The sequence below is a fragment of the Dipodomys merriami genome, unplaced genomic scaffold (assembly GCF_024711535.1).
Source record: "Dipodomys merriami isolate MVZ:Mamm:240054 unplaced genomic scaffold, mDipMer1.0.p SCAF_14, whole genome shotgun sequence".
NCBI classification, from domain to species: Eukaryota; Metazoa; Chordata; class Mammalia; order Rodentia; family Heteromyidae; genus Dipodomys; species Dipodomys merriami.
Window position 1 is genome coordinate 5,376,121 of NW_027202715.1, and position 21,550 is coordinate 5,397,670.

The window sequence follows — 21,550 nt, forward strand, 5'->3', positions numbered from 1 at the left end:
TCTTATCTAGTTAGAATATAAGATCAGTGTGATAAAATTACAGATTTTATCCCTGTGAGATCTGCTTTACTTTGTATAGAGTGAAAATGAATGATGGAACACCCCTGCATTTTAGAAAACTTGGATCACCAATCACTCCAGGGGAAGGAGAGGAGAGACTACATGTTTTGACCTTGGCATGGTTATTTCATTTTAACCATACAGCCCAACTTTAGGATCATAGTTCTCTGCTCAGAAGGAAGAAGATCATAATGGCTATCATACTTCCACCTCTCAGTCACACTCTCACCACCCACCCAGGTCTGGGTGCCAGTAGCTCATGCCTGTTATCCCAGCTACTCAGGGAAAATGAGATCAGAGAATCCTGATTCAGAGCCATCTCTGGGAAGTAAAGTCTATGAGACTGTTAATTCCATTTAACTGAAAGTAGAAAGTGGTTATAGTATCAGCCTTGAGTAGAAAAAGCTAAAAGCTAAGGAATAGCACCTAGGCCCTGAGTTCAATTCCTACTACTGTTCCTCCATACACCCCCCCCCCGAAAAGAAGAAAGGATACTGCCAGTGACAATTGTATTATTTCATATCACTACACTTTCTATAGTCATTGAGTATTGACTTTGTCAGTGAATGCAAAGCTCATGAGAGCATTTCCTTTGGCCACACCTCTCCTTTCCTATCATACATTTTCATTTAGACTTCAGCTGACCAAATTTTCTTCTCAAGCCATTTTGTTTTTCAGAAATAGCTTATAAGTCCTGGATTTCTTGAGTTTTATGTATTTGAATGACATCTTAGTTGGGTATAATATTTTTTTTAGAATTATACAGTGTTTAGATGAATCAAAGTATTTCTTTATTGTTTCTTGGTATTAGAAGTGATTCTGGATAAGTAGAAGATCAGACTGAATTTGTTCCTGGTAGGAAATTTTCTTTTTTTTTTCTATTTACTTTTCTAAAGAATTTTTCCCTTGAATTTTAGTAATTTAATTAAGATTTATGACTGTTAAATGTTCTGTATAGCAGTTTTTTTGAAACCTGCCAAGCTCTTTTGATCTGTAGACTTTTTTCTTAATTTTGAAGACATTTGGTATCATATGTTTGAATATATTTTTGTCCCATTAGATTCACAAATGTACATACTTATATACCAATCTTACTGTCTTTAATATCTATGAATATTACTTATCTAATTAATGGTAGTTAACATATGCATTCATTGTGATGATATTAAACCTTTTCTTTGTCAATAACTTGAATTTTAGTGTAGCCTGTCTGTTCTTTGATCTCCCAAACTTGGTTGCTGGTTTTGAGTCACATTGTTTTGAACTTTGATTTGTTTCTTTGGGTCTTATTTTCAAGTCCATTTAATGCACCAGCGGCTCACTTTTGTAATCCTAGCTGGGATCTGAGGATCTCAGTCTGAAGTTAGGCAAGGCAGACATATTTGTGAGAATCTTACTTTAAGTGAACCATCAGAAGGCCAGAAGTGGAGATGTGGCTCAAATGGTAGAACACTAGCCTTACGCAAAAATAGTTAAGCAAAAGTGAGAGGCCCTGAATTCAAACCCCAGTACCAGCACAAATACACACACACACACACACACACACACACACACATTTTCTATAGATCATATCAGAGATGAGTACTTAGTTAACAGATCAAAGTCTGGTTATTTTTGCTTGTGGGAGTAACCAGTCACGTACCTTTTCTCAAATATGTTCCCCCCAAATGAGGTTTTACTCTGAAGGTCTGATCATTACTGAATCTTCCACAGGAAGTACCTGTAAAACATAATAAGATAATGGCTGGTAGTGTGCTTTATAAACTAGAAGGTGCTCCCTGCACATCAGACTGTGATATTGTCATCACATCTGTCCTCTATGCCTCTAATCATCAGCAGGGGTTTGGGAAGATGGGATTTTTATTCTCCTATGTTATCACTCTCTTCCCGACCTTGACGTTGATAGCTTTGACCTCAGCAAGGTAGCCTGACAGACCACAGTGAATGTCCACTACTCTAGTCCCATGTTTCCTGTCCTTTGTCTCTGTGATAAACCACTTTCAGTTATAGAAATCCTGACTCTAATTTCAAAAGGATTACTTTGGTGTCTTCTCCAGCTTTCTCCTGAAAACCAGTGGGTACCCTCTGTTTTGGACTGAACTCACAGGTATTGGAACTTCATTGGGATGTTTTTTCACATCACATAACAACATTTAAGTTGTAATTTGGTGCTGTGGTTTAGATATATATGCAAAACTTTTTGTTGCCGAGTGGAGGCAAGACTGATGGAGCCAGATGGGTTTGAATCAGTTTGCATTTCTTTTCTATTTTTATTTTTATTTTTTGCTGGTACCAAGGATTTGAACTCAAGATCTCATGTTCACTCAATCTGCTTGCTTGTTCATGGCTAAGCTCTCCCACTTGAGCCATGCCTTTAGTTTGGCATTTTACTGGTTAACTGGAGAGAGAGTCCTTCAGACTTTTCTGCCCTAGTTGGCTTCGCACCATAATCCTCCAGGTCTCAGCTTTCCGAGTAGCTAGGATTATAGACATGAGCACTGGTGTCCAGCATTGATTTTTTAAATTTGGTTTGCTTTAAATGTATAGTTATATTGTTTTCCTATGTTAATTGCGAGACTTTTGAAGTTAGAAATAATGATTAAGATCCTTTAGGGAAATTGTATGAAGACCATTTAAGAAGACTATTTAAGTTCATATTTTGATTCAGCAGTATGAACAATACCTGTAGTATGATAAATGAGAGAAGTAAAGCAATAAGGAAATGCTAACTAAATATAGTAGCCCTCTATTGTAATGGTGAAGATCATGAACTTGGAGTTTGACCAATTATAACTAGCTAGATAACCTTGGGTAAGTTATATAACCTTTCTGGGTCACATCTGTAATTCAGAGATAATAAGAATATTTGCCACCTAGGGCTGTTGATAATGAATATAAATTGTTTATAGCTGTGCCTGGAATGCACTATAGGCAATAAAATATCTACTAGCAGCATCATCATCATTGTTAATTCTTCCTTAAAGCTTCAGCAAGGTAAATATAGGACGAAACAAAAGATATAAACATGCAGCATGAGAATGAGATTTACTATGCCGAAAGTTGACAGAGGCTAAGGATTAGAAAAATAATGAGCACTTCTTGTGGACATTGTTTTAAAATGTTATATGGGTTATTTAATTTAAGACTCATAACAACTCATATAAAAGGAAACTCATATAAAAGGAAACTGAGGCACCAAGAGGGTAAGTGGTCAGAGGTTAAGTAGTAAGCCCAAGGTCCCATAAATAGTGAATGTCTGTTCGAACAGATGTGAACATTTGTGTGAATTTGTCTTTTATTTTTGGTCATTGGGTTTGAACTGTGGGCCTGGATGCTGTCCCTCAGCTCTTCAGCTCAAGGCTAGTACTCTACCTCTTGAGCCACAGTGCCACTTCCGGTTTTCTGGTGGTTTATTGGAAATAAGAGTCTCATGGACTTTCCTGCCTAGTCTGGCTTTGAACCGTGATCCTCAGATCTCAGCCTCCTGAGTAGCTAGGATTACATGCATGAGCCACCTGTGCCCTGCTTGAATTTAAGTCTTATTTGGATGTATATGGAGGGGAGTAACTGATAGCTCTAGATCTACAGTAGATTACTGATAACTGCATTTTGAGCCATAGTGCCACATTTAAGATCATGGTCAAAGGGGAAATTAGGAAACATGTTTTATCAGAGAGCTTGGGGGAGTATGAAACCAAAGCCAGAGGAACAGGGAAGCAACCAGGAAAAATGAAAAAAGGGAATGTGGGATGTGATGGATAATGGATCTGGGGTGTGATGGGAAGAAGAGGGGCCTAGCATTCAGGACCCACATGATGGGACTTTCTAGTTTGGTGATTGTAGGGCAGCTGGTTCCATATGGAATGGGAGAATGAAGGATTGTATAGGGTTACCTCCATGTATCCTTTGTCTTCTGCAACTCAAGTTTATTCACATTGTCTATCCTGATGCTGGAAATGATTGAGAACATTTATTTAATATTTGTTTTCTGTCATATTTTATATTTGTTTCTTAATGTACCCCATTTCTTTGTTCTATGCTGCGCCTTTATTGTGTGACTTGTGTCCTTACTTAGCATTGGCTTGGAGAGGGAATGTATTCTATCCCTTCAAATTCCGATGTGTACTCCAAACCTAATAGGCTGTCAAATGCCACCTGCAGTTGGATGCAGCAAGTATGAAAAAAACTCCACAAAAATCAGCCCTCTGAAACTTTTATTCAAGAACCTGCTTTTTAAAAATGTATTGGGCTTGTTACAGAAAAAAAAAAAAAACTGTAAGTATAGATCAAATGGTCCCTGCCTTCAACAAGCTTACCAAAAGGGCACAGGTAACAACCACAGAATCCATACTCCAGGGATGAGGAGCCGAATGCATTGAGTCCTCCATCTCTTTGTCACACATTGAATCCCCATGACAACATCCCCACCCAGTGGTATCTCCTTGAACACTTCAGTGACTGTGAACTCACTACTTCTTATTCTGTTTAGGATAGCATTATGGTCTGTCAAATTCTAGGTGGATGAAGTGTTTTCATTTAAATTAAAAAAAAATCTATTGAAGGCCATTTTGGAGATATGAACTTGGTGGGTGGAAGTAAATGCGAAAAGACCTCAAAGAGTCTCTGTAGGATCCAAATCACAGTGTAGAAGCAAAGACCATGTTGTGAGACCATCAATGGGGCTACCTGGCCATTGGTAAGGGCAGGTTGAGAATAAGGAGTGGTAAACTTGTTAAAGATAGCCTGGAACTATGAATTGAAGGACCTTGAAGGGGCTCATGAAAACCCCAATCCTATATTCCATTGGTGTCTGATGAAACAGTCCCTACTAACAAAGATGCCTGATAGTTCCTTGCTCCACAGACCATGTGGCTTCTATACTGGAAGACTACCTCCACCACCCTTGCACCATGGATTTCAATTCAAAGAGCAAGAATTACGGTGGGCCCTTTTCTGGCCTTATTTCCATGGAAATCTGTTTTATTTGTGTAACAACCCCAAGGGGAAACTGTGTCAGTCTATATGACAGGGCCTTAAATCTACTTCATGCTGCTAGCACTATAGGACAGTGCCAAGTGGCTGACAGTGGAGAGAGAGAGGGACAGAGAGTGTAAAGAGAGAAAGGGTATCCTGATTTGGGGGGTGTGGGTGATGGGAGTCAACGATAAGCAGGTCTTTGCTGGTGATTGTCTACCCACATGATAATGAGCCTATCACTACCATAAGAATTTAATGCAATGATTTTTTTTCCCCCAAAGCCATCCAGCCCCATTGTAGCCCTGCCTGAAAAGTAGAAATACACCCTTCCTAGGGACAGATTTGCATTTTTGGGTGAAAGAAATTCATATAGATGGCAAAGATGCCTCTGTAATTATAGCAAGTTTATTTCTATCCCCAGATGTCAGCAATCAAATTCCCCATAAATATATTTTGTGTAAATCTGTCGGCAGCTGGTCTCCATTCAGGTTTCGGGAGATATTAGCCTGTCTTTGAGTTTATGACAAAGTTAAAAATTATTCATTAAACTGACCTGCAGTATATTCAGTAACTGGAAAATTGCCTTGCAGTTCTATTTGGTTTGTAGATGTGATCACAAGTAAATTTTTAACTTAATTAATTGGCCGTTTCTGTTGACAAGAAATTTATGTGGTAATAATTTGCTCGAAATAGATGCCGACTGTAGGAAATGAGATATCCATCATAGGCTGTGTTCCACCAGCTGCACAGTGGCTATTATGAAAGTATTTCAGCCTGCGTCGACCCCAGTGTTTGTGCAGTCAAGATTATATATACCCACGATCCATAGCCTGCCAGAGAGGCGCTGGTGGAGGTCTATGATAACAAAGACTTTGTGATTTATGGCTTGCTGTGAAAGCAGAGCTTGATGAGATTAAACAATTTCATAGCACAAGTGTTTCTCAAGACCTGATTTGTAGTTGCAAGCTCACGGTAAATCACATTTATATATCTGCAAGCAGGCTCAGCAGAGGACTGCAATTACAGTTTAAGACAGCTACTTTTTATTTAATTTTTATCCCGGTTTTGTCTCTTTTATATCCCCTTCGTCTGCAAACCATTCACCTTCACAAGTCCTTTCCCGGTTAGAAGGCCAAAGATTGAAGTCAGTGATGTTCTTCTTGTCTTCTGACCAGTATGGGGGGAGGGAAGCTGAGGGGGAGGTGGGGAGATTTCCAAGCAGCACAGACTGGTTTAAACTGGCTTTGACTGGTGTGAGTTCTTTGTTTGATTTTTGTGTCCAGAGAGAAGTCTGTTTCCTGCTCTCCCTTGGCGTGTGGTGGATCCTTGTGTTTCTTGGCATGGAAGGCGAGGAGCCTCCTGCAGACAATGCTGAGGAGGTGATGTCAATGGGAAATGAGCATTAGACTTACTTCCAAAGCTTGACTTGGGGGCCTTGGAGGACCTCAGAGGTGTGCAGCCAGCTGGTGCCCCTTCATGAGGTTGGAGTTGTGTTTCCTCAGCAGATCTGGGAGGAGTAAACCCTAATCAGTTTACTGAATGTGCTTATTGATTATCTACTGCGGCTACATCTGCACACTAAATACCAGGATGGCCATCTCTGCCCTCAAGCTGTTTGTCATCTACATATGGTGCTAAAAAATGAAAAATGAAATGAGCAATGCATGACTAGTGATATCTTTACATGAATGGTGCGTATGTTGTTGGTAGTCAGGAAAGGGAGAGAAATGCTCCCACCTGGAAGGCTCAGAAGGAGAATGAATAAAACAAAGGCCTGCAGGGTGGATTAGAGCTCAGGTATGGGGCAGTTCTGGAAAGTGTGAAGATTCTACAAATGAAGCTCCAAAACACCCAGCCATGGGTGAGTGGCTAGTGATCGGATAACTATAAAAATATAATAGCTTCTGTCAAATGCTTGCATCTGCCACCGTAAAAGCTGTATAGATTTCATCTTGTGAATCCATACAGTCCTAGAAAATGAATTTCTTTGTGATCTTCATCTGGGGAATAAAGAAATGGAAGTTCAGAGAGGTTAAGTAACTTGACCATATTCATCTAGGTGGGGATTGAGCTGGCTCTGAAATGCCTGGGAAGCCAGGCCTAGTAATATGTACCTGTAATCCCCGCACTCAGGAGGCCCAGTCAGAGGATTGTGAGTGGGAGGCCGGCTTGGGCTACACAACAAAGACTGTCGCCAAGCAAAAAGAAAAGAGAAAGTAATACTGGTGTATTTCACCAGGAAGGCTGACTTCTCATCCATGTTCCCTGCTATTAATCAGGGAATGCAGGCCTGTTGCTCATATTTCCAAGAGCTCAGGTAATTTCTGTTCCCCTCAAAGCATCTAAAGTGTGGTGTTGGCCTAAGCTGAAAAATGGCCACCCACCACACTCCCATCCTAATCCTTAAAACCTGTAAATGCTACCTGACATAGCAAAAACTTTGGAGATGTGCTTTAGGAGATTATTTTCTTCTATTCAGTGTGCCTGGTCTAAGCACAGTGGTTCTGAAGAGAGTCACTGAAGTTAAACTCAGGAGAAGGGGAAGGGATAGAGAAGCTGAAGCCATGGGAGAAGGGAGACAAGACAAGGAACACGAGGGGCTACCAGGGGCAGGGAAAGGCATCCTTGCCGCCTGCCAAAGACTGCCTGACTCCGTTTTATCCCATGGGACTTCTTTCAGCACCTTTGACCTCCCCAACTAGGAGGCAATAAATGTGCGCTTTAAGCTGCCAAACGCCTAGGAATTTGTTATAGTGGCTAACAAGAAATTGTTACAAATCCTAACCAGATCTATAATGAGATAACTCTTAGTAAGATAATATGTTTTTAATATTATATTTTCCCAACACTCCTTTCTTTTTAGCCATAAGAGAAGTTATGACTTATTTACACATGACTCTCCAGGGCCTGCTTATAGTATGCAGACGATAGTAGATGCTCATTAGATATCTGTTGAATGAGTACATGAGATTATTTCATCCGAACTCCAAAACATAGTTGGTCAGTTTATTCAGGATCTAGTATTTCAACAAACCAACCTGCTGTTATCATAACTTGTTCTTTATGAAATCACGAAGAAAACAATGACTCCCTACTTCTTGTGTCTCCAGACTTCTTGTATCTCTGTGTAGTAGTGGGACCAGTAAGGCCTGGAAACTAAGACTAAGTAAGAATATCTGATTAAGTCAACTTGAGTGGTAAATTGTGTGTGTGTGTGTGTGTGTGTGTGTGTGTGTGTGTGTGTGTGTGTGTGTGTGTGTGTGTGTGTGTGTGTGTGTGTGTGTGTGTATCTTATTCTGTGAGCAGGAAGCTAGAACTTTGTGTCTCTAGGGCCCTGGTATTCTTTAGCCACATGTTGGCTTTTTGTCTTTTATTTGATAGTTTGGTGGGCTTCTTCCTTTCTGTTTTTCTTTTGTGCTAGTACTGGTGCTTGAACTCAGGGCCTATGCACTGTCCCTTGGCTTTTTTACTCAAGGCTTGCCCTCTGCCATTTGAGCCACACCCCCACTTCTGCCTTTTCCCCTGGCTAATTGGAGAGAAGAGTCTCATTAGACTCTCCTGCTCAGGCTGCATTGAAACTTTCATCCTCAGATCTCAGCTTCCTGAGCGGCTAAGATTATAGATGTGAGTCACTGGTGGCCAGCTTGACCTACTTATTACTCTAGGTTTTGTGCCTCTGGAGTTTTTGAGCTGGAGACTTTCAGGCATGGTCATCTTCACCGAGAACAGGTGTAAGACTGGCTGACGAAGCTCTTTATGAAGAGAATGATCCAGTCCTGTATCTTTGGCCTGGATTTCCAAGCCTTGGTTTGAAAATCTCAGGAAAGATGAGAGCGTTGTCTTTCCCTCTAGGGTACTCATGTATTAGCCTCCCAATAAAAGTTAATTGAATTTAATTTTATGTTTTAAGTGTGATGCATTTTAAACTTCTCCCCTGTGCCAGGGTTCCTCTTGAAAAGACAGTAAATTCATATTATTAAACTACCAAGTGTAATTCAGCTCAGATAAGCATATTCTGCAATCTTTATTCTGGGTGTGTGGGACTGGCCTTGCATGGAGACTAAATCACTTCATTCTAGACAAAGTCTGTTTGGAGTTAATTGGGGAAGCAATGTAGGTATGCAGCGGGTCATTCTGAGCTTTTAATTCTCTTTTGGACCCTCATTCAGAGATGCCATGGTGTACATTTCTGAGGCCAGCTCTTCCATGGTTTTTATAAATATCAGTGCTAGTCAGTATGATACGTAAAAAAGACTTTGTGGCTCTTGCCACTGAGGTTCTTCATCAGATTATTTGAGATGGTGCATCTGTCAGTAAGGGAGGTGTGGGTTAAGTGTGTTCCTCTGGGAATCCAACAATCTGGCTTCTGCCCTGGCCTGTCCTTCCTTAAGTAGTTTAGTCACCTCAAATTATCTTTGAGCCTTTTTTCCTACCTTTTTGAGAAAAGAAGAGTATACAAGATCAGAACTTTTCAAATGACATTCTAAGAAGTACAAACCTCTGTGGAGAGGAAAGGTAGGTGAATACAGTCATTATATTCAATGTGCAGATATGAAAATGGAACCAGGGAACTTGAGGGGAAGGGTGGCATTGGAAGAGATGGAGAACGATGATGGAAGGGGTGACATTGACCAAGATACATCATACTCATAAAGTGTTAAAAGAGAATAGTAAATACAAATAAAACAAAGCCTCTATTGAGGTTTCATAGTTACCCAGTAGAGTAACCAGATTGGGGCTCGGATGAGCAGCAACTCACAGGGAGACTAGCCAGCCAGAGGTTTCAGGCCAGGCCATCATACTCCGATCATGCTTTCTTGCTTACACTCTCTCTCTCTCTCTCTCTCTCTCTCTCTCTCTCTCTCTCTCTCTCTCTCTCTCTCTCTCTCTCTCTCTCTCTCTCTCTTTCTCTCTCTCTTTCTCTCTCTCACCATCACACACCATTTTCTGTCCTCTCCTCTCTCTTTTTTCTCTTTCCTCTCTGTGCTGGTATTGGGGCTTGAACTCAGATTCAGGGCCTTGTGCTCTTCCCTGTCTTTTTCACTCATAGTTGGTGCTCTATCCCTTGAGCCATCCCTCTACTTCTGGCTTTTTGCTGGTTAATTAGAGATAAGAGTCTCTCAAATGTGTTTACCCAGGCTGGTTTTGAACCACAGTCCTCAGATCTCAGCCTCTTGAGTAGCTAGGATTACAGTCATGAGCCACCAATACCTAGCTTTGGATGGAAATGTTTTGAAAATAGAAGATAGGAAATCTACAGAGTATCTCTTCTTATTAATAAAGGGAAGTTTTTTAATCTGAAAATTTCATTTTCATTCATCTGAACATTTTTGGTGGTGAATTTAAACTCTTCTCCCTTTTTATTTATTTTTTATTAATATTTTTTATTGTAAAGATACCATACAGAGGAGGGGTTATGGTTACATGAGTAAGATAATGAGCACATTTCCTATCATCTCCCTTCTTATACACATGTTCTTTGACTTATGTCAGGATTATGTCCCAAAATCCTACAGTAGGTTGAAAATATCTTAAACTGAAAATGCCCTTAAAATATTTACCCTGTAAAACACCGTGGCTCAGCCTTGCTTGCCTTAAACATGCTCAGATCACTTACAATAACTTATCCTCTAACACGAACTGTGTTTTATAATAAGGTGTTGAATATCTCCCATAATTCAATGAGTAGTATACCCAAAGTGAAAACCAGAAAGTTTGTATGCATATACAACTTTTATGCCATTGTGAAGTCTCATGGTTCTAAATTGTATTATGCTCAATGGGAAACCACCCATACTGCCATCTTCCCACCCTGTCCCCACAATACAGGTGTCTATGAACTATCTGTATTGTAATTTTTGTCACCCTGCTATTTTTCAAACACATTCCTCATTTCAAGGACGAAAATAGATAAAATTTCATTTTGATAGGAGTGTATAGCCTCTCTAGATTCCATAAAGATCCTGTTCTGAACTCTTTTGGAAATTCATTGGGACCAACAATGCCCATACTATATAACACAGTGCCTTGCGCAACTCACTCCTAGTTCTGACTTCATGTAACCTTGCACTCCAGAGGACAGAGGGTCTGCAATTCTTCCTTATCCTTTGCCGTGTTAGATATTTTTTGAATAATATTATTAGATTATAATAAAATAATCTCAGGCCAACTTGCCCTTGTTAAGAAGGAAATGCATTCTTAGTAAGTACAAATAAGGTATGTTTTCTTTGACCCACTTTATAACTGTGTTCATAAACATTCTGTGGTGACATGCTTATTTCTTCATTTCCAAGGAAGGAAAAAGTGCTTACTACAAACTCAAATTCTGCTCTGTCCAAAGGCCAGCAAATATACTTCCTCTGGAGGAGCCAGGCTGCAGGTGGACCTGCCAGACCAAATATGAAGTTTAATTCCACTTGAGTATCTTTGCTGTGGTAGAAAAAGGAGTTTCCAATTGGTTTTGTACTACAAAGGTGGGAAATGTGCTGAGAAACAAGCCTTGAGTTAGCAGTAGAGAGCTCAGGTTCCACATTTGCTTCAAGTTCATTTATCTGGATTGTGTTAAGAAACTAACATTTCGACAAGCTTTAGCTAAAGATATAATTGGTTTTATTTGAGATACATGGGTGGGGCAGCACCTCAGCTAGTAATAAAGAGGTCTTTATTAGGCATAGCAGAGCAATCTTTTTATTTTTATTTTTAAATAAGATAGCTTGAGCAGGAATAGGAACCAACATAATCTGAAGGGTGAATTGGCCAACATCAGGTTGCTTTGGGTTAGTTTCCTTGTGAGAGTTAAAAGCACAGGGCTTCTTTACTATACTTGGTGAAACCGGTTTGCTGGGGAATTTTGGCCATCTCTGTCCTGATTTCTAAGATGGTCAGATCATAGCACTTTTGGTTGGATGATGTGGTACTTGGACATGAGTGACTCTATCTTCTTAGGCCTGTTTATCGGGGCCTCATAATGGAGTCTGATAAAGTAGATAAACCCTTATTAGTAACATTCTTCATTGTATTAAAAAATACCGTGACCAAATTTGTACCTTCAACTGCTAATGTTATTACACTATAAGGAAAAACTGGGATTCATACTAAGGAATTTTCAGTGTAAGAAGTATTTTCTCCTGTGTAGTTGACAGAGAAATTCTTGGAAATCTCTTGAGATATATACAGCCGGACCCTATCAGTCACGATGGTGTCCATGTCCCCAAGAAAATTAAATGACCCTTTGCTCTCTGTTCTAATAATGAAGATTCCCTTATGGGGATGGGGAATGGCTGTGTAAGGCCCATAAAATCATTTGGTACATGATGGGACAAACAGTATGCTTCTTGTATGTGTCCAAGTAACTGGCCATGGCTATCTGCCTGAATTGATAATTTTGTATGGCTGCCAGTGCTTTTATGAATCATTTTGTTTGGCTTACAAATGAGTTTGTAAATGATATCATAAATGATATAAATATCAGTCTCATATTATTGGCACAAAAAAGGTTCCACGCCCCACAAGAACATGCATCCTCCAAAAAGAAAAGCAGTTATTGACACAAAAACGATACTTAATAAGAGTGCTGTCCAACCCTTGTTTATTCAAGGAGCAAATGAATGACTGATTTACCAACAGTCTGCCCAAGCCAAAGTCCAAAGCATACATGGGCAGGGCTGGGGCGGGGGGCATGGAGGTGGTGGTGTGCTAGCTGTGCATGTGGTTAGACACACTCATGGGATCTTTATTTTAAAAAAAGGCAGAACACAGCCTTTGTGGTACCAAAGTGGAATTTCTGGAGCTCTTCTCTAATGAATGAGTAATTTGAAGAAAATAAAAACTGGACATCGACTTTGCTATATTGTGTTCCATTCTCAGGTTTTTAGTAGGTACTGACAGAAAAAGTAGAGAGGCTTTGTCTTTGTCTCTGACTATATTTTGGGGAAGACTATTGGAAAGAATTGTGGGTACCTAGAAAGGAACAATGAAGAGTTTCACTGATGGACTCTGACAGAAGAATCTTGGACTGTTTACACCAAGTTCTCTGATGTCTGCAATACTTCCACATTTCTAGCCCCAACACATATTTTGAAGTCCTCAGGACAAAATTAAGTTGTCATCATTGTTAACTATATGTCTAGGCCCCTGGCATCATAAACCTATCCCTGCCTACTTCTGAAAAATGAAATACTGAAGTATACAGCAGAATGGTATCCTAGATAATCCCCAACATGCCAATTACTTGTTATAATCTTCTTAATGGGTTTTATAGATTAAGTAAAGTACATCAGCCCTTAGCCATGTATCCTTAAATGCTTAACTAAAATCCTAAAAGGAATGTGCTACTTTTGTAAGGAGTTGAAAACAGTAAGTTTGTAACTATTATTATTGTTGTTGTTGTTGTTGGTGGTGGTGGTGGTGGTGGTGGTGGTGGTAGTGGTACTGTGGTTTGGACTCAGGGTCTGGGCACTATACCTTAACTTTTTTGCTCAAAGCTGGCACTCTACCACTCGAACCTCCATTTCTGTCTTTTTGCTGGTTAATTGAAGATAAGAGTCTCACAGTCTTTTGCCTGAGCTAGCTTTGAACTGTGATCCTCAGATTTCAGCCTCCCTATTAGTGAAAATTATAGGTGTGAACCACCAATGCCAAGCAAGTTATATGGTTTCCCTTTGCCTCCCAGGCAGGCCTAGAATTCCTTATCCTTCTGCCTCAGTCTCCTGGATGCTGGAATTACAAAGATTATGCCATCACAGAAACTAGAATTATTTTTATCATTGATTTTTAATAACAATAAATAATTGTAAATTTTATGGTGTGTGTGTGTGTGTGTGTGTGTGTGTGTGTCAGTCACTGTGTCAGTACATCAGTACTGAACTTAAATTTATGGTCTCATACTGTCACAGTTTTTTCACTCAAGGCTAGCACTTTGCCACTTAAGCCATACCCTCCACTTGCAGCTTTTTGCTGACTACTTGGAGATGAGTCACAGATTTTTCTGCTGAGACTAACTTTGAATCAACAGTCATCATATCTCAGCCTCTCCAGTAGCTAGTATTATAGACATGAGTCACCAGTGAGATCCCTGTGAGGTCTGCATACTCAGTTCTCTTCTGATGGTGTTGGCTAGTGTCCATTTATTCAGAGGAATCTTCCACACTTTCTGTAAGGGAGTGCCCTGTGTCTTCCATAAGGAGTCATGCAGTGAAGGTGGAAGAGGCTAGTTGACTTTAAGAAGTAGCTGTGGTTATCTATGACATGAAGAAGAGTCATGAGCTACTTTCCTAGTCTGAGATGTAAATTAACATTGAATTCTAATCAAAAGCTTTCAATGAACGCAAAGAAGTATGAGCGCCAAAACATTTTCGACAAATGTTATAAAATTGGGGACTTTTTTTGGAGGCCATTTTCATTTAGATTTTAGTCCAGTCCTCCAAACATGAAACAAGAATTTATTTTTTTCTCTCAAAGAGTAGTAAATGAGTGTTATTGCAAAAATGAATCAAAAGTCTCTCTTGTGCCTCATGAGAGATGCCATATTCAGTATTTCTGCTTATAAGTCTGCTTTCTCCATCTTCCCCCCCCCCCTGTCTTTCACTGTTGGATCTCAAAATAAATAACACACACACTTCATCTTTAACTTCAGATAATCGGAGACATAGTCATCTGGGTTATTGTGATGAACAATGTACATTTTATACAGATAGTGTCATAATAATTTAAAATGTCATCTTAATCTATTTATGATCATCTAATGACTGAAATATTTTGCAATTGTGAGGAATATTTTATCACTGAAGTTTTAATGGCTGAATCACTAACACCTGGCTGTCTGGAATGCTTTTCTTCCTCCCAGTTAGGCATGTAAATGCATTTCTGGAAGGCCCAAGAGGTGGGATGTGACATATAAGCTCTTAAAAGGAGGAAAATTAGTTCTTGATTCCTTAATGATCAGTCAGGTGAACGTTTGCATACTTAGCATTAATGTTCTTAAGTGGAATAGCTTGATTAAGACCCTTGGTAGTATTCTTTTCTTTCTTTAAACATCCTGCTATATGAGATTACAGAAGGAAATGCTCGTATTAGTCCCATTTCTTTAAAAAAAAATCTTTGATTTTCCCATACTAAAAGGTTTTCATTTTCTAACTCTACTGTTTATATTATTTTTAATCTTTGATTCATTTTCAAGACAATCAATTTACAATTTTATTGAAAGCCTACAATATACCGTTTCTTTTGCTGGGCTAAATGTATACAAACACATGCTTATATATACACATAGATACCTGTATATATAAAAGTACTTGTCCCTGGATGAGCATACAGTTGCTTAAAGAAGACCAGACATGTACTCATGAAAATGTCAGTGAACCACATAAGCTAAAGTGTAATTAAACCATGGCAAGCCCTCGGTGGATGTTTACTAATGATGATAGTGGCACTAAATTATCTGGTACTGGCCAGGGGAGGTCAATGTCAGGTTGCCTAGTAGCCTGCATGAAACAATTGCAGAGATAAGACTGCATGTTTTCGTTTTGCATATATATAAATATTTGTATTCATATATGTTTGCATATATACACATATATGTCCAATACATATACAGCCTTCCATTGTGGTATCCCACTTAATTTCCATAATTGCTGAAGGGATTTAAGGTAATATTTACATCCACAGTTTTGCAGAGGGGAAAATACAGAGGTGACTGCCCACCCAAGTTCACATATCTGGGCAGGTGACAGAATGATGCTGGAAACTGGGATCTTTAGGGTGCTGGTCCGTTCTTTACAGTTGTTACATGTCTTGCAGTCACAGGCCCCTAGCTGAGTGTCTTATTATTGCCTTATAATAGGCAATAGGCATGAAATGTGGCTGTATGTGCAGCATCTTTGCTTATGTCATATCTGGAAATATAACAGCAGATCTCGGTATATTTGTTTCCGATGAAGATTGACTAGACTGATAGAATAATGATAGGCTTTAGTTCCATTTTTATCAGCTAATGGTGTTCCTGGTGACAAGTGTCTGTAATACTACTTTATGATTCCTAGTGCATACACTTGTGTTGCTCCTGCTTTCTAGGTAGACCATGCTGATACAAGCCTATTTTGACTGACACAAGGAAATGCCACGTGACAATTGACCTGTAGTTTCATCATTGGATAGTTAATATAGGGAGCTTTCATACTGTATCCTAATCGGGCTTTGAGGAGCCTAGACATGACTAGACATGGTAGCTCCATCTTTTTGAACAAAGAATGTGTTACAATTTTGGGAACCAAAAAATTGAGACTATAGTGCTTGCAGATTTGCACAATAAAAGTACACTGTAAATTTTTATCACTGCAGATGCATAGGCATATAGTCATTTATCACTTTAGTTTCTATATCTATAAAAGGAGAGTATGATGTTTACATTGTGATACTCATGGGCTTGATAAGGGTACCAGGAATTGTACTGCTGTGAAAGCATTTAGGAAAATGTGAAGAACTATACAGTTACATAATTTGTATTGATGTCATTTCATAAATATCTTCCTAATCAGATCATAGATAGTTATAGGTGATTTGGCCTAAGTCAATTGTATCATAATTCACCTTTTACATTATACTTTTAGAGCATCAACAAACAATATTGTTTGGCTTTTCGTGTTTAAGCCTGTCAGAGACAACTACTAGGAGTTAGGGGAGTCTGTAATTAATCAAATTAATGAGCCACAGGTCACATGTGACAGGGTCATCTACGATTTCCACAAACAATATAAAGTTTCCACGTTACCTTATCTTGTATATATGTGATTTCACTTGGGGTATGAGAAACGGCTCGAGCAACTATCCATCCCACACCCTTATCTCTGAAGAAATAACTCAAGGTCTAAATCTGTTTACTGTCTGCTTTGTTGTAATGCTCTAATATTTAGTTTCATTTCACTCATAACTGATGAGTTTCCATTCATATTCTCTGTTATTGGGCATGGTGGTCATTCTTCAGCCAGGTGTGACATCTGTGGGTTCTTCATAGTGCTCATTGAGCTTCAGCGTACACACACCACACTGTCCCATTCCCCTTGGGATGTTTTGGCAAGCATGGTGCTCAATTATTGGTTATGTAGATGTTTTCCCATAAATCCCTCTGGAAACCTCTTAGGGGAAAAATATATTCTAAACTTGGTATGAAGTTTTTAGGCCAATGACCAAAGTGAACTCAGTTTTTGTTTTCTTTTTTAACAGTTCTGGATCAGATTGAAAGAGATCGCATTGCTTTGCTAATTTCTCCAGACCTAATATCTACAGGTAGAAAAGTAACGGCATGTCTCCAATGATGTACCTATGTACCACTGAAGTCATCTTTGGTATCTATTTTTATACTTCTCAAAGGAAGAGTACAACAGGTCTTATCGTCTTATCTCCTTTTCTAAGCTTTAGGCCTTATCTGTATATCTTAGCCTTACATTTGAATCCGTCCTTGTCTCTATCCTTGTAAAAAGCTGGGAAAGGCTTTGTTTATTAAATTTCAAAACACGATATTAGAGAGTCCAAAACTTACTAGAAGTCTTAGATCATGGTGCCACATAGTCTCAACAAGCTAAAACATTGCGTGACACTCAGTAGACAACATTTAATAGTATGGTAATTTTTTAGTCCTAGTCCTAGCTCTATATTAAAAAATCAGTTAGAGGAGTATGCATTTGAGAAGTCTAGCTTGCCAGTGCTTTGTATTCAAGGCACTGGGGTATTTTATTTGACAAAGTTTTGATGTGCATCATTATAGGCTATAACTTGGAATGGTATCACTGATACAGTGTGATGGAGGGACTGTGTTAAATTCAGTGTCTTCTTGAGGCCCACACAATTCACACATCACCTGGAGAACTAGATTGAATTTTTTAAGAAAAGTAGGGAAACTTAATGGACATATTCAGTAGAGGAACCAGACTGTTGAAGGTTATTGGAATATTTGGCTTAGCTGGGCACCCCATGCCTTGTGCCTGTAATTTTAGCTATTCAGGAGACTGAAGATCACAGTTTGAAGCTAGCCTGGAAAGGAAAGCACATGAATTAACTATTTCAGATTAATTACCAAAAAATCCTAGAAGTAGAACGATGGCTCAAGTGACAAAGTGTTAGCCTTGAGCAAAAAAGCTTAGGGCGCCAGCATCAAAAAGCAGGGGGCACAGAGGGGGAGAAAGAGAATACTTGGCTTAGAATAGAGGAGAATGAAATGACACATAGACTCTCCTTTTTTTTGCTCAAGGCTAGAACTATACTTCTGGCTTCTTAGTGGTCAATTGGAGATAAGAGTTCCTGCCTGGGCTGGCTTCAAACCAGGATTCTCAGATCTCAGCCTCCTGAGTATCTAGGATTACAGGCGTGGGCCATCAGTACACTCACACCCAGTTTATTTTTCCTTCTCTCTCTCTCTCTTAATCTTTCTTTCTCTTCCTCCCTCCCCCCTTTTCTCTCCCTCTCTTTCTCTGTCTCTCTGTCTCTCTGTCTCTGTCTGTCTCTGTCTGTCTCTGTCTCTCTCTCTCTCACTCTCTCTTTCTCTCTCTATCTCTTTTGGTCATGGGGCCTGAACTCTGGGCCTGGGCCCTGTCCCTTAGTTCTTCAGCTCAAGGCTAGTGCTCTACCACTTGAGCCACAGTGCCACTTCTGGCTTTTTTCTGTTTATGTGGTGCTGAGGAATCGAACCCAAGGCCTCATGTTTGCGAGGCAAGCACTCTACCACTGAGCCACCTTCCTAGCCCCTCTCTCTTTCTTGCTTTGTGTCATTTTTCTTCTTTCTTTGTGTTACTGGGGTTGGAACTCAGATTAAGCACTCTACTTCTTGAGCCATGTTCCCAGTCCTTTATTGATTTCATTTGTTTTACAGGTAGAGTCTTTTGCTTTTGCCCTGGCCAGCCTTGGACTTGGATCTTATTATCTCTACCTCCTAAGTAGCTGGAACCATATGTATACACTACTGTACCCAGTCCTTAGATTCTTCCTTGATACTCATCTTTCAAGGCATTGACCAATTCCATTTCTCTCCAAAGTCTTTGTTAATCGTCATGCATCTTTTCTTTGAGCTAGATACATATTTAGAGTTATATTAATATAGTTCCCAATTGTTGTTAGTCTTTCATGTCTCCAAGTTTAACTCCCTATCCTCACAATATACAATTTGAGATTAGGCTCTTTGTCTTACTTAGATCTCAATGACTACTGTCACAGACTTACTGATTGGATTGCAGATATGATCACCAAATTAACTGGCTGAAATGATTGTGTCCTGACTTGACCTTATTGACCTTGGTTGAAACTGAGCAATTTATTTCAGTGTGTAAAGTGTAGGATGCCATGTAAATTACATCAACAATCAAACAAATAAGTTTTGCTTGTTAAGACATTTTTCTTTCCAAATCCTTGCACCCTGTTCTCCTCTCTGCTGGAGACTGGGTTTGTACATTTTGTGGAGGATCCTAGAATGTTCCAGTAGCAAAGTCACAGGAAGATGTTTGTTCACAAGGTAAAGAGAAGTTTATTTACAAGTCTCTGGCTTCCCATTACAAAGCAAAATTGAATTTATGGTTAGAGACAATCAAGGGGTTAATTTTTACTCCTTCACCCAACCTGACTGTTTCAAGTTTTTAATAGCATCCTGTGTTAATAGCCATACAGCTGTTGTTTCTCAGCCTTTTCCTTTATTGAGTTAGACACCATTTAGTAGGCTGAGTTCAAATTGTAAACAAATTATTTTTGCATATGGATCAATGGAAATTTAATAAAGTTTATTAAAACCGTATATTGGACCAAAGCGTGCTGTTTTCTCTCATGGATATACACCAACCTGATTAGGCCAACCTGTATTAACTGAATTGCATGGAAGAAGGTATCTGTGGTCATTTAAAGCTATTTGGGTTCATCAGATGATCGCTAGCTTCAGAGTACAGCTTTTCTTGTTGATTAATTCATTTTCTTGTACATGCATAAATGATACCCAATGATTATCTAGCTCAGCTGACTTGTTTGTTAGTGTCCAGGACAGATTGTATTGTGTAGTAGGAGCTCAGTAGAGTTGTGGAAGGAGGGACTGTGACCCTAAGTATAAAGTATCAGAGTGATGTAGCTCAGGACAGGCAGAGCCTAGAGCTGTCAACCTCGGTCCAGAGCTTTTCTCTCCCCACCAAATGGGCCCCTATTGATTCATTGCCTGTGAAACATCTTAAATGTTCCATGGCTATCTTCTGTCTGTTCTCATGGCAATCTCAGTTTATGTTGCAATAAATGTTATCTTAATCTCCACTGATTGACCAGTTCTTTAAATAACAGCATTACCAATGTTTTGAGCTCACATTGTAAATCATAAATATTCCTCTCTTTGGGAAGCATTTGGGGTGGATAGCTATGATTTCAGGGATGACTCCAGCCGCTCAGGAGCAATGCGAGTATCCGAAGGGCCCTGTCCATACTTGAGTGGTTATTGGTTACCCCAGAGCAGAAGCCAGGGACGGTGATAGACGTAAATACCACCTTCAGAGCTGAAGTTAAAGGAGAGTCTGAAGATCAGTGTGCCTTGTTTGGTCCCAAGGGACAGCCATTAGCGAACACAACCCTGGGGTAATAGAACAAGCTTGAAGATGTTTGTTCCTTACCCAGGACACACTGACAAGCAGGAGGCTTCTCTGTTCCCTGTCCGGCACTGTTTGCTCTGTGTGATGTCTGCTGTTGCTGTCATTCTTTCTGGGAAGTGGAATCTTTGCTGTGGAACTGGAACCTTGGTGACTACTGAAAGTTACAACAAATGGAAGCCATCATTGCCCCCATTTACCTTTGTGCTACTTGAAGCAGAAAATGATATTTCCCCCCACCCCAGTTTGTTTTGAAGTCTTTCATCTGGAGAGAAAGGGATTAGCCTATGGCTACAATAGTGCTTTCAGGACCTCTTGGCATGCTGCAAATGTTTACTTACCCAGGTACAAATAGGTAAAAGCACATAGTTAAAACTCCCAGATGCAAGGTCATTTACCTTTTTAAAATTCAGCCGCATGTGCCGAGTGAAGTCGAGAGCTTGCTGGTATGAGCCATTAACTGCCTGTCGTACGTAACCTCTCCTTGTCTTACACACAGCTGCGTGCGAGCCGCTGGTGCCGTGCGGCCGGCCCACCAGGCATGTCTTGTGAGCAACAAAAGCCGTTTAACTTGTGATCGCTGATCATATGATCCACTTACAGGGTGCAGGCTCAGTCAAGTAGAACTGGTAAATCATTAAAAATATGCCTTGGTCCTGTGCCTGCTGTGTAAAACATCATGCTAGCACCTCTAATACCCCCACCAGGCAGCAGTGTGGTGAAGGAGCCGGTACCAGCTGTATGGTGGTGAATCCCATGTCATATTAGCCTCGTGCGGTGAGAGATTTGTCAGCTGCCTTACAAGCAGCCTGGGAGAGAAGAAGTCAGGAAGATCGACAAAATCTATATGCCTGCCACCCTGTCCCCTTTGTCCTTTACTTATTAACTGAATCTGGGTTAAGTGCCTGAAATGT

General features: G+C 39.8%; 1 protein-coding gene and 1 long non-coding RNA gene across 2 annotated transcripts in view; one reads left to right on the plus strand and one right to left on the minus strand.

Moving 5' to 3' along the window:
* The window catches only part of Lrmda (leucine rich melanocyte differentiation associated), a 1,080,690-nt gene that overhangs the window by 827,189 nt on the left and 231,951 nt on the right, over window positions 1–21,550 (plus strand). The gene's annotated exons all lie outside the window — the stretch shown is intronic.
* On the minus strand, window positions 17,642–21,170 carry LOC138825690 (uncharacterized). Its single transcript, XR_011371492.1, has 3 exons — window positions 21,035–21,170; window positions 20,661–20,793; window positions 17,642–18,063 (listed from the first exon to the last, which is right to left on the minus strand). It is a non-coding gene; the product is annotated as an uncharacterized lncRNA (long non-coding RNA).